At 43.8% G+C, this 13,260-nt stretch overlaps 1 protein-coding gene across 5 annotated transcripts in view; it reads right to left on the bottom strand.

The window, feature by feature from the left end:
- Positions 1–13,260, bottom strand: part of ahdc1 (AT hook, DNA binding motif, containing 1) — a 295,652-nt gene that overhangs the window by 154,033 nt on the left and 128,359 nt on the right. The window lies entirely within an intron of this gene.

Below are 13,260 nucleotides of genomic sequence, written 5' to 3'. Positions count from 1 at the left end.
ACAGGTAATTAATTTATTGACCTGGACATTCCTGGAATGTGGAAAGAAACTGGAGCACTCCTGCACTTGCTTAAGTTTAGAAGAATGGGGGGGTGGGGTGGGGAGGATCTTTTTGAAACCTATTGAATGTTGAAAGGCCTTGATAGAGTGGATGAGGAGAAGATGTTTTCAGTGGTGGGAAAGTCTAAAACCAGATGTCAGAATAGGGGGACATCCGCTTAGAACAGAGATGAGGAGGAATTTATGTAGGCAGAGTGTGATGAATCTGTGGCTTCAAGTAGCAATGCGTCAAAAAGGCAGCATCCATCATTAAGGACTCCTATCACACAGGTTATGTCCTCTTGTGATTGCTACCATAAGGAAGGAGGTACAGGAGCCTGAAGGCACACACTCAATGACTCAGGAATAGCTTCATCCCTTCTGCCATCTGATTTCTGAACACTACCTCACATGATCACTATCTTACTACTTTTTTATTTCTATTTTTGCACAACTTATTTAATTGAACTATTTTATATATTCTTACTGTACTTCGTGTTTTTTTCTATTATTATGTATTGCATTGTACTGCTGCCACAAAGACAACAAATTTCATGACATATGCCAGTGATATTAAACCTGATTCTGATTCTGAATTTGTTCTCACAGATGGCTGTGAAGGCCAAGTCATTGAGTATACTTAAAAGGGAGGTTGACAGGTTCTTGATTAGTCAAGGCGTCAAAAGTTATGGAGAAAAAACAGGAGAATGGGGTTATGAGGGATAATAAATCAGCCATGATGAAATGGCGGAGAGACTCGATGGGCCGAATGGTCTAATCCTGCTCCTGTCTCTAATGGCTATAAGGACACTTGGACACACAGTCACAGTGTGAGCATGCAAACACCACACAGATTATAGAACATAGAACATAGAATAGTACAGTACAGTACAGGCCCTTCGGCCCACAATATTGTGCCAACCCTCAAACCCTGCCTCCCATATAAGCCCCCACCTTAGATTCCTCCATATACCTGTCTAGTAGTCTCTTAAACTTCACTAGTGTATCTGCCTCCACCACTGACTCAGGCAGTGCATTCCACGCACCAACCACTCTCTGAGTAAAAAACCTTCCTCTAATATCCCCCTTGAACTTCCCACCCCTTACCTTAAAGCCATGTCCTCTTGTATTGAGCAGTGGTACCCTGGGGAAGAGGCGCTGGGTATCCACTCTATCTATTCCTCTTATTATCTTGTACACCTCTATCATGTCTCCTCTCATTCACTTTCTCTCCAAAGAGTAAAGCCCTAGCTCACTTGATCTCTCAGATTGTGCCTGAGGTCATGGCTGAACCCTCGTTTCAGGTGCTATAAGGCAGTGGATCTACCAGCTGCACTAGAGTTGATCTAAACAGGATTTTATTATAATTGGTAAGATTAAACAGAAGGTATTTATTATATCCCAGTCCTCACTGTGTAATAATTAGAGGATACCAAATAACGATCAGAACAACAAGCAGCACTGGGGCAGGGAAGGGATGATCTGTGGAATTCATTGCCACATACAGCTGTGGAGGTCAAGTCATTGAGTGGAGGGTAATGGGTTCTCAATTAGTAAGGACCTCGAAGATTACGAAGAATGGGGTTGAGAGGGAGAATAAATCAGCCATGATGGAATGGCAGGGCAGACTCGATGGGCCGAATCCATGGAGAAAGAAATAGAGATAATGTTTCAGTTTGACGACCCTTCATCAGAAATGGAAAAGGGAGAAAAAAACAAATTAGCTTTATGCTCTTTAAACAAAGTGGAGGGAAGGGTAGATAGGACAAAGGGAATGGCTGTGATAGGATGGGGCGAGGTTTAGCCTGGGGAGAAGCAGTGCTCGGTGGGTTAACAAGAGCAGTGGAACAGTGATAATACATAAAACACAGTGAAGTGCAGGCCTGTCAGATGTACCCAGATGGTCAGGCTGCACTAAAGAGAAAGAACTACAAAGCCAATACCACAGATGGATGGCTTACAGCTGAACTGGCCAGTTGCAGTGCACACAGACCAAGTTATTGGAAACTCTAAAATTCAGGGTTGAGTCCAGAGAACTGCAGCGTGCTCAGGCACAAGCCAAGGTGGCATTTTTTGTTGAGGCAGAGAGGGAGACCACAGACTTAGAGGTCATGGTGGGAGTTGGATAGAGAATGAACTGTGGCAGGTAACTGGAAACCTTAGGTCATCTCTGTAGACCAGGGGTTTCCAACCTGGGGACCCCTTGGTTAATGGTACGGGCATAAAAAAGGTTATGAATCTCTACTGCAGACTGAACGTGTGTATGCAATCACCCAATCTCCTGCTGGGTTCTCCCAGTGCAGAGGAGACCACATTGTGAACACTGACTGCAGTATAATGGAAGGGAGAAATGCAAGCAAATCACTGCATAGTGAAAACAGCGTGTGGCAAAAGGATGCAGAAAGTAATTTTCCTTATTAAGAACAACATTTATTCTGGGTTTCAGTAGGATGAGGTAACATTTCAATATTTAAACACTGCTGAAGGTTCCTGTTCACTTTGATACCACAGGAGGGTGGAGTGAGTCTCTTTCAAGCAGTCTCACAGGAGAGGTTCTGTTGGAATCTCAGGAGCGAGGTTAAGGAGCATGCATTGGTGGGGATAGAAGAGGAGGTGAGTACTGAAAGGGGAGGCAATGGGAGGAGGTGCCTGGTGGTAGAAATTTGCTAATCTCCAATGATCACATTCTGTTCCCTTTCCTAATTGTGCTCATATATCTTATGGTCTTTGTAGGAGATTAGAGCTGAGGGGGAAAATGATGAAACGGTGGAGCAGACATGCAGAAGCCACACACTAACATTTACTTGGGCCATTCAGATCTTCTCTGCATCTCAGAGCTCTGCAATCATTTGAACATAGACATAGAACATGCCCAGTACAGGCCCTTCTGCCCACAATCCTGTGCCGACTTTTTAACCTTCTCCAAGATCAATCTAACCTTTCCTTCCTACATAGAGCCCTCCGGTTTTCCATCATCCATGTACCTACCTAAGGGTCTCTTCAATGTCCCTAATGTATCTGCCACTACCACACACTCACTGTTCCAAAGAGAAAAGCCCGAGCTCACTCAGCTTTCTGCATAAGACATGCTCTCTAATCCAGGCAGAATCCCGGTAAATCTCTGGTAAAGATCTGCGCATATGACAATGAACTCAACTTTGATTTGTAGAGCAGGCTCAAGATCAGTCAGACTTCTGCAGTCTCACCAGTGCATGTAACTGAAGAAGACATCAGTCTTGTGGACAGCAAAGAAAATGATGCAACTGCTCAGGGCGCGAATGCTGGAAACCACACTGATACTCCGTGATCTATTGAATGACATCAAACTCCCATTAGCCAGACTGATGGAATGTTGAAGGTATTGCAAGGTGCTAATTTTCTTGTCAAAAACACTTGAGTGAACTCTACTGAACTTTAATTGATATATTTTTTTTAATGTAAGCCGTCTCTCGCTCACACGGATCTGTAAACCTCTGTTTGAACTACAAAGCCATTGCTGCTCAGTCTCTGAGCACAGTCAGAGCTGTCCGATGGATTTTTGGATATTATAACTCGATGGATACAGGGCTGTTAACAACAGCATGAGTTCACCAACCGAGTGGCCCACTCCTGATTTTGGTTTGGTCCAGATACTCCAAGCAAGTTTCTTGTTCAAACACATATACTTCCTGATGGCCAAACATTTAAATTCCGATTCCCATTCCTTTTCCAACATATGTTCCAAAATGAGTCCACCCTCAGGGTGGAGGACAACACCTTATATTCCACCTGGGTGCCTTCAACCTGATGGCATGAATAATGATTTCTCCTTCCAGTAAAAAAAATTTCCACCCCTCCCCTCTTCTGTTCCTCATTCTGGCCTCTTACCTCTTCTCATCTGCCTATTACCTCCTCCTGAGTCTCCTCCCTCCCTTCCTCCTATGATCCACTCTTTTCTCCTGTCAGATTCTTTGCTCTCCAGCCGTTTATCTTTCCTACCCACCTGGTTTCACCTATCCCCTTCCAGCTATCCCCCTTCCCCTAGCACGCCCCCCCCACTTTTTTTATTCTGGCAGCTTCAAACTTCCTTTCCAGTCCAGAAGAAGGGTCAGCCCGAAACATTGACTGCAGATGCTGCCTGACCTGCTGAGTTCCTCCAGCATTTTGTGTATGTTGTTTTGAACTTCCAGCATCAGCAGAATCTCTCGTGTTTATCATTTATTCATTAATTTATTAATATACAGGTAGAACAGGAACCTTCGGCCCTTCAAGCCACACCACCCAGCAACCCACCAATTTAACCCTAGGCTAATCACAGGAAAATGTATAATAACCAATTAACCAACTGGCACGTCATTGGAATGTGGGAGGAGACCAGAGTACCCGGAGGAAATCCACATGGTTACGGGGGGAACGTACAAACTCCTGACAGGCAGCAGCAGGAATTGAACCATAGTCACTGGTACTGTAAAATTTTGTGTTAACCACTACCCTACCATGTGCTGCAAAATACCTTTACTTCATGCTTTCTGAAAGACTGTACAAATTTTGAAGTCAGCGTACTAAAACAGGGCCAGGATTTCAAGTTTGCAGAATCTCAGATGACATATATGTACATTGATAAATAAATTCACTTCGAACTCTAAGTCATACAGCATGAAACAGGCCCTTCAGCCCATCTGGCCAATACTGACTAATTTGCTACCTAGGCTAGTCCCATTTGCCTGTATTAGGCTCTAACCTTTTCCTACTGATAAAATCAGTGGCCAGTTAATTAGGTACACCTATACACTTATACAAATATCTAATCAGCCAATCATCTGGCAGCAACTCAATGCGAAAAAGCATGCAGACACGGACAAGAGGTTCAGTTGTTCAGACCAAACATCAGAATGGGGAAGAAAGGTGATCTAAGTGACTTAGATCGTGGAATGATTGTTGGTACCAGACGGGGTGGTTTGAGTATCTCAGAAACTGCTGATTTCCTGGAATTTTCACACACAACGGTCTCTAGAGTTCACAGAGAATGTTGTGAGAAACAAAAACATCCAGTGAGTGGCAGTTCTGTGGGTGAAAATGCCTTGCTAACGAGAGAGGTCAGAGGAGAATGGCTAGACCAGTTCAAGCTGACAGGAAGATGAAAGTAACTCAAATAAACATGTGTTATAACAGTGGTGTGCAGAAGAGCATCTTTGAACACACAACACATCGAACCTTGAAGTGGATGGGCTACAGCAGCAGAACAGTGAACACTGGATTAGGACCAGTGAGTACAGGCCCAGAGCCACCAAACGCTCCAAATACATTAACCCTTTGTTTCCCAGAATTCATTCTTGTGAAGCTCCCCTGGAAACTCTCCAACGCCAGCACGTTTTATCTTGGATAAGGGGCCCAAAACTGCTCTTTTTCCCCTCTAAAAGAGTCCATGACCTTATATTTCCCTACACTATAATCAATGCCACCATAAGGTGGAACAGATTTATGAATTTATGTGAATAACATACATTTATAAATCATGCATTCTAAATTGCTTCTAAGGTGCAGTGATATGAAAGAGATCAACAGAAAAGCAGTGAAGCCTCAATAAACCTGGGACCGATTCATGATTGTGATGTGACATTGAAACTTGGCGTCTTTCTTCATTGTTCCTGGAACTGCCAAACAGTAGTCCATTTCAGGAAGAGATGAGCTGGGTTTTTAAAGAGGCTATACTGTGCTTGCTTGATCTAAACCCGAACCAGAACTGTTACCTCGCCAACGTAACAACCTGTCAGACTCACCAAGAGTAGAATAAAAATCAAATCTTTTGTTTTCTGCCACAGTGCAAGATTATAGACACAGAATTTACTTGTAATCTCTGGGATATTTTGTGGACTTTACTATATCATCAAAGGACCAAAATCCCAAAATAGAAGCATTCAGGGAAATGCAGCATGAAGAAATCTTGAGCAACACAGACAAAACGCTGGAGGAACTCAGCAAGCCTGGCAGCATCTATAGAGAGGAATAAACAGTCGACATTTCAGGCTGAGATCCTTCATCAGAATTGGAAAGAAGGGGGGAAGAAGCCAGAAGCCAGAACAAGAAGGTGGGAGGAGGGGACAGAGGGCAAGCTGGCAGGTGATAGGTGAGACCAGGTGAAGGGGAAGGTGGGTGGTGGGGGGGAGCGGGAGGTGAAATGAGAAACCTGGAGGTGATTATGGAAGAGAAAAAAGGCAGAAGGAAGAGGAATCTGACAGGATAGGACAGTGGACATTGGAGTACAGATTAGTCAAATCAGGGAGGATTGTGCTGGGCAGCCCTCAAGTTTTACCAACATAGTATGCCCAAAACTTACCAACTCTAACCCATACATCTATGCAACGAGGGAGGAAACCCACCCAGTCCCAGGGAGGATACACAAACCCCTCGCAGACAGCAGTGCAACTTGTACCGCAAGCAGTGGTGTAGAGCGAATCACTAACCATCGGAGGTGGGGAACCTGAAGGAGGTGGTGGGCAGGGAGAGGTTCACTAGAATGCGGGAAAACAAAGGGGGTGGGTGAAACGAGGAAAACAAAGGGTAGTAGGTAAATGAAAGTTGGAAATAATCGAAGATTCACGCTTTTCACAGTTCACCAGTGATCTCAGATTTAGGGAATAGGGCTTCACATTCACCTCAAATGTGGATTGCACCAACATTGGAATTCAGACACAGTCTACCAGGTTTGTGAATCTCACCAAAACAACCCCCCCCCCCACATTTCCAGAAAATAATGGTAAAAGTCTCCAGGATCTGATTTATGCATTTCAAACTTTTGTTTAGTTTCAACACAAGTCACAAGGCACTCATTTGATATCTTTAATAGCAAGATGCTGCATATCTCAAAGAAATATTTATAGCAGGTCATTTTGGGAAAATTTGAATCACTCATCTTCAACACAAGAGCTTAAGCCTTAAAACACAAAAATGTTCACCATATGGAAGGAGTTAATGTCGCCAGCTTCAGGACTGGGGGAATATTGAACGCGGTGGGATAAACATGCAGGGGCTGAGTCGTACATTAAAAAAATACCTTGCCAAGACAGAGGAGGAACGTGGTATGTGGGACCATTTTGTTAACACCCGTGCTTTAAGTATAAACACAGCATTATTTCTGAAACCATCCACACCTCCAGCACCAGTTTCTTGGCTTCCGAGCAACAGGAAATTCCGAATGATCTTCATCATGCACTCTGGGAAAAGAAAATCTTTCCTGCCAAGTCTACCCTTAAGGACATATGTTGAAGATTCTGCACATATTGAGCGCTCACAATCCCACCGCCGTCCCCCCCCCCCACCCCAAAGACCTGTGCCCCATATCCTCTGCACAAGAGAATCGCCAGCCCACTCACAAAGAACCATCGCCCTACAGGAACAATTTTTTTTATTATCTCAGGTTGTCATTTAAAGATTTAAGCAGCTTTCATGTTAGCCGGTTTTTTCCCTTGGCTAGAGGCCAGGCAGAGAGGCTGTCAGCTTCCTGCTGGGTCCGAGTCACGCGGTGGGGAACGCAATCCAGTAACCACTGAAGTACTTTGCTGCCTGGCACTGTTGGGTCACCAGAGACCAACAATCCCCCTCAGATAGTCCGCAGCAAGAAGCACTCGGTGTTCCTGTACACACGCGAAATGTTCTGACACAGCCGTTCTGGAGAATTTCGGCTTTTTGCACAAGAACATAATACAAATTAAAAACAAGCCAGCGTGGTCTCTTCAGAGAAGCAGAATTTAATTGATCCCACGCAGAATTACATTCCCGTTCCCTGCGGTGTACACCTCCTTTAGAAGGGTAAATCTAGAACCCAGAGCCCCAAGCACAGAATTAAAAAAAGGTGTGAGGGAGGGAGCTAGCTGTCGGAGCTCTCACAGCCTCGGCACTCCCTGAAATCTCTGATCGGACTAAGGCCACAATGCTGCAGGCACCACTTACAGCGGACTTCAGCAAGCGAGACCAGACAGGAAGTACTGACTTGCTGGGGAGGACTGGGGGAGGGAGGAAGGGGGTAACATAATTAACCTGAAGCTGTCAAGCGACGTGCAAGTGTGTATTTTATACTTACACACACACAGATGCACACATACACACAATCACACAGACGCACATTTACATGCACACACAGAGACTCACACTTATACCCACACACATACAGCAACAGTCCCACATACACACAGTAACAGACACACATACACACACACAGTAACAGTCATATACACACACAGTAACAGACACACATACACACACAGTAACAGTCATATACACACACAGTAACACAGACACAGTAACAGTCACACATTCTCACACATACACATCATAGTCTCTCTCTCTCTCTCACACACACACACACACTCAGACACAGTAACAGACACACATACACACACACATTCTCACATACACATTATTATTGTCTCTCACATACACACACAGTAACACATACACACACTCAGACACAGTTACAGTCACACATACATACACAGTAACAGGCACACACACACACAGCAACAGACACACATACACACACAGTAACAGTCACACACTCTCATATACACATTATCATAGTCTCTCTCACACAGTAACACATACACACAGACACAGTAACAGTCACACATACACACACAGTAACAGACACACACAGTAACACAGACACACAGTAACAGTCATATACACACACAGTAACACATACACACACTCAGACACAGTAACAGACACACATACACACAGTAACAGACACACATACACACAGTAACACAGACTCACACACAGTAACAGTCACACATTCTCACATACACATTATCATAGTCTCTCTCACACACACAGTAACACATACACACACTCAGACACAGTAACAGTCACACACACAATAACACAAAATCACAAAACTGGTTTTCCTTTCATTAGACTAGAGGTCCTCAGGCTGACCCCCCCCCCCCCCCCATTTCAGCTGCAGCTCAGCCAGAGACCAACTAACTCAGTGCAGACGAGGAATCAGATTTCAAACCTTTCTCGTCTGTTTGGGTCAAGTCCAGACAAGGCGGCGAATTTATTATCCCAGCTATTGGAGGAAACTCGCTTTCAGTGATTCTATAAATATTACCGCAGATGTGTTCACAGAATGTGTGTTACTGCACCAAAGACCAAACCTCATCTAGGGAGGAAAAATCAGAGTTGATGCTTCAGTGCAGGGTTTGTGAGAGAGCTGCACTGTCAGTAATGTTGTGACAATATGGAACAAAGACCCACCAGCCTTCAAGTGGCGGAGGAAAACCTGGGCCCAACACACTGAAGCAATTACGAAGAAGGCAGGCCAGGGGATATACTTCATTAGGAGTTTGAGGAGATTTAGTATGTCACCAAAGACTCCAGCAAATCTCTACAGATGTACCGTGGAGAACATTCTGACTGGTTACATCACCGTCTGGTATGGAGGGGGCCAATGCACAGGATTGGAAAAAGCTGCAGAGGGTTGTAAAATCAGCCAGATCCATCACGGTCACTAACCTCCCCACTGTCGAGGACATCTTCAATTGCTGATGCCTCAAGAAGGTGGCATCCATCATGAAGGGCCCTCACCAGCCGGCATGGTAGCGTAGCGCTTAATACATCGCTTTACAGTACCAGCCACCCAGGTTCGTTTCCCACTGCTGCCTGTAAGGAGCTTTTACATTCTCCCTGTGACCACGTGGGTTTTCTCTGGGTGCGCCGGCTTCCTCCCACAGACAAAAGACGTACCGGTTCTTAGATTAATTGGTCATTGGAAATTTAAGCAAGGATTAAATCAGGGGATTGTCGGGCAGTGCGGCTTGAAGGGTCCAAATTCTGTGCTGCATCTCAATCAATCAATCAATAAATATACGTCAGAAACAAGAGAAAATCTGCAGAGGCTGGAAATCCAGAGCAACACACACAAAATGCAGGAGGAACTCAGCAGGTCAGGCAGCATCTATGGAAAAAAAGTACAGCAGGCATTTCAGGCCAAAATGCCTGTTCCTCATTACTTCTAATGGGGGGTGGGGGAGGTACAGGAGTCTGAAGGAACAGCTTCTTTCCTTCCTCCATTAGATTTCTGAAAGACCATGAACCAATGAATACAACCTCACTATTTTGTCCTCTTTTTGCACTATTTATTTATTTTTTAATTGTAACTTTAAGTAATATTTATATATTGCACTGTACTGCTGCCATATGTCAGTAATAACAAACTAGATTCTGATTCTGAAAAAACGCCTGTCAGGACACACTGACCACAGCTGAGTTATTGCTCTGTAAATCAGTGAATACACAATGCCAGTATCCTACTATGAAATGTTTCTTGACTAACTAACCACCACACATTAACGAAATTTAAAACCCCATGCTCAGCATATTTAAAAGCCGATTTCTTAATGCTTGAAAAAGAAAAGTGCTGAAAATACTCAGCAGGTCAGACAGCATCTGTGGGAAGGAATCAGAGAGATTGTTTCAGGTTGATAATCATTAGAAGATGGTCATCCAAGTAGTATAGTTTTGCTGTGGTTTTGGTAAAAACATCTCCAGCTCAGAGGCTGAGTAAGTCCTCCTACCTCTCTGGGCATCCTCAAATCTCTCTGGATCTCCTCCTACCTCTCTGGACTTGCTCAAACTTCTCTGGACAAGAATATCCACCACTCAAAATCAGACAATTGACTCTCAGGTAGTCACCACCTTCTCTTTTCTGTCTGAGATCTTCCATCCACAGTTCACACAAACCCTGCACAACCCCCTTCTACCTCCGCTCCACAGACCACTAGCTGTAACAGTGGATGCCTTCAAAAAGCAATGCCTCAAACACACCTATTATTCACAGAACACCATAGCACAGAAGCAGGCCCTTTGGCCCATCTAGTCCATGCTGAACCATTTAAACTACCTAAACCCAATGACCTGCACCCAGACCATTGCCCTCCATACCCCTATCATTCATGTACCTACCCAAATTTCTCTTAAATGTTGCAATCGAACTTGCATCCCCCACTTGCCCTGGCAGCCCATTCCACACTCTCACCATCCTCTGAGTGAAGAAGTTTCCCTTCATGTTCCCCTTAAACTTTTCACCTTTCACCCTTAACCAACCTCAGTGGGAAAAGCTGCTTACATTTACAGTACTCTATCAAGACCCCTCATAATTTTGTACACCTCTATCAAACCTCCCTTCATTCTAGAGAATAAAGTCCTAACGTGTTCAAGCTTTCACTTAACTCAGGTCCTCAAGTCCTGGCAACATCCTTGTAAGTGTTCTCTGTACTCTTTCAATCTTATTTACATCTTTCCTGTAGGAAGGTGACCAAAACTGCACACAATACTCCAAATGAGGCCTCACCAACATCTTACACAATTTCAACCATAATGTCCCATCTCCTGTACTCTTTGGTCAGCATGTACGAGTTGGGCTGATGGGTCTGTTTTTGTGCTGTGTAACTTCGCCTCTCCAGGCACCTGCTCTGTCCAGGACTTCAAGAATTTGCAGAGATTTGTGGACGAGACCCAGTCCATCACAAAAACTAGCCTCCACTCCACAGGCCCTGTCTACACTTCCTGCTGTCTTGAGAAAGCAGCCAACAGAATCCAGGACCCCTCCCAGTCCAAACATCCACTCTTCTCCCATCAGGTAGAAGATGGAAAAAAAGGTGAAACTCACTAGTTAAATGGTTAAAAATCAGTTTGTCCTGACACTGAACCTAATACAGTCTGAGAACCAGGTTAGGCATCTATGGTCTAGGGCACAAGCTTAGGTTAATATTTTTTAAGACGTTGTTATTCATTTCCACCAAGACACAGAGTGCAATGCTTACATACTTTGGGAACATACAGAGAAACTCATAAGGATTTTCAACAAACAACAAATCCCTGTGTTTTTCAAACCTACAAACACACTCAGACCAAAACTCGTCCACTCCAAGGATCCTACACCCAAACATAAACAGAGCAATATTGTATATGCTATCCAATGCAATGGAAATTGCATAGATCTGTATATCAGCGAGACAAAACAACCATTTCACAAACGGATGGCCCAATACAGGAGGACTAACACCTCAGGTCAAGAGGTGGCTGTACATCTACACCTAAAGGACAAGGGGCACTCCTTTGATGATAACAATGTGCACATCTTGGATAGGGAGGACAGGTGGTTTGAAAGAGGGGTTGAAGAAGCCGTCTTTGTCAAACTGAAAAACCCATCCCTGAACAGAGGTGGTGGGGTACGACATCACCTATCAGCTACTTACAATGCAGTCCTAACATCTCTACCCCAGCGTCTCCTCAACAGTTCATGCAAAGTTAAGACTAATGACCCTCTTTTTTCCCTTTTCTTTTCAAATCTTTTTATTATTATTATCCAAAATTAACACGAGTACATCAAAGTAAGCAACACTTACAATGTCTCAAGAAAAAAACATGACCCTCTTATTACCCCTATGATTCTTAATAACCCTCCTGTGATTGCTATACCTTTAAACAACTCACAGTGTCTATAAGCTGGAAAACTACCCACTATGGATTTGAACTGAAGAATGAATGGTGAAATGTCTTCGAGACAACCCAGCAAATCCAGTTGCCTTGATTCACTACTGCTTGATATACAATACCTTGGATGGCTGAGAACATGCATAGACATTTTGGGATCTACCCTTAACATCGAGTATGTTTCGCTGAAAGATCTGGAGGGTTGTACAGTGAACTCCTGTTAATTGGGACACATTAGCCAAAATAAGCAGCTGCTCCAATTAGCTGAAGTTTCATGGAAGTAGTTAAAAAGGTATAAAAAAAGACTAACTACCATTTAACTGAGTAACAAATTACATATTTAAATGAAATACATAAACTTGAACACAACTAATACTACTACAGTACTATAAAACTGTGTATTAGTTCCTAATAGTGATGGAAGAATTCATCCAGAGGAGGAAACCCATGCACACAAGGGGAGAACATACAAACTTCTTACAGCCAGCTGTGAGGAGTGAACCCAGGTCACTAGTGCTGTAAAGTGCTGTGCTAACCTCTGTGCTACCATGCTGTCCCAGTGTACGCTGCCATGTTCTTTTGACTGACTGTAAATGAACAAAATCAACGCAGATAATGGACTGCCTTCATACAATGCTTTCAACGATTGCATCCTACAAATCTTCACTTTCATTGTAACATTCAAGATATTACCTTCAAATTCTTCATTGATCCTAACTTGCTGAAGTAGCGAAGTAGTTTCAT

Source organism: Mobula hypostoma, chromosome 28 (genome assembly GCF_963921235.1).
Source record: "Mobula hypostoma chromosome 28, sMobHyp1.1, whole genome shotgun sequence".
Classification (NCBI taxonomy): Eukaryota; Metazoa; Chordata; class Chondrichthyes; order Myliobatiformes; family Myliobatidae; genus Mobula; species Mobula hypostoma.
The sequence above is the reverse complement of the archived record's forward strand: the minus strand, read 5'-3'. Positions and strand labels throughout refer to the sequence as shown.